Below are 1,341 nucleotides of genomic sequence, written 5' to 3'. Positions count from 1 at the left end.
GGAAAGTGACCACAAAAGGCTGGGAAAAAATGTCCGTTGACATCGAAAAGGGGGACAAAAAAGCATCAATAGCACTTGATAAAGATGCCATTATATGGAAATTATGGAGTCAAGTGTCCAAGTCTATGGTCTTTATAAAAAAGAATGAAGCTAAAGCAAAAGCAAGGTATATTTTTCAACCGACTAAGGCCATTCCAATATTGCACAGATTTTTCACGTTTTGGCCTCTATAACCCAGTTTGAGCTCAAGACTCAAACTATAGGATTTTTTTCCCAATTAATTTAGTTTCCAAAATCGAGGCAAAGGGTATAACTTGAAGAATTCCTCTTTAGAATAGCGCACTACAAGAAAATGAGAAGTCACAAGAAGTTTCTAATGACAAAAATAAATCGATCGCTACATACTACTATAACAACAAGAAGTTTTGTCATTACCATTTAATTGTGGACGATGAAATATTAATACTGTAGTAAACATATTTTCACAACAATAATTTGTTGTTAAAATATGCATCTTCAACAACAAATTGTTACGTTGTCGTTGAAAGTATCAAAAAATTAGTGTCATCAATCCTTAGTACTCGTGCAAAATAATTTGTTGACGAGGGATATACATTCTATGACCATGTGTTTTGTTGTTAAAAAATATTTTGAAGAATAAAAGTTTGTCATCGTTAAACGTACTAAATATTAGCAAGCATACTCGGTGTTTCCGCTTAAAATATTTGCAACCAAATATAAATATTCGACTATCATGATATTTGTTTTTGAAAACTACATTCAATGATAAAAGTTGGTGCTCGCACATTGCATTCCCACTAAAAAAACTTTTGTTGACAAGGGTTGAAAATTGCAGAGAAATTGGTTGTCATGTGAATGTAGAAATGGGGGTGTCTTTCATTGAAAGAGCTCAAAATTTTTTAAACCAATTGAGGAAGTCTCGATGATCATGTTTCTTATGTGAAAATGAGGTGTTTCAACATTTAGAATTAACGATTCAAGTTTATCTTTTGGTTTATTGATCCGGGTGGTTGTACGTTGACGTTTCATGGAAAAAGGTACTTTATCGTCACACTGAAATGATTAATTCAATGATAAATATATAAGATACTTCAAGATACAGAAGTGGTTGATCTCATATATAGAAGAACAAAGATTGACTTCTGATTTTACTCGATGTGGGATTTAAACTAATCCTATTATATATATGAGAAAACAAAAGGCTAATTAAAATAGTATGTTAGATTTTGTTTAAAGCCACAAAACAAGAGTGGGCATTTACTCCTGTTAAAGTGTGGACCACTTTGCCACTGACCATACCACTTTCTTGTTTTTGCAAAA

The sequence above is a fragment of the Olea europaea genome, chromosome 16 (genome assembly GCF_002742605.1).
Source record: "Olea europaea var. sylvestris chromosome 16, O_europaea_v1, whole genome shotgun sequence".
NCBI classification, from domain to species: Eukaryota; Viridiplantae; Streptophyta; class Magnoliopsida; order Lamiales; family Oleaceae; genus Olea; species Olea europaea.
Note: the sequence above shows the minus strand (reverse complement) of the source record.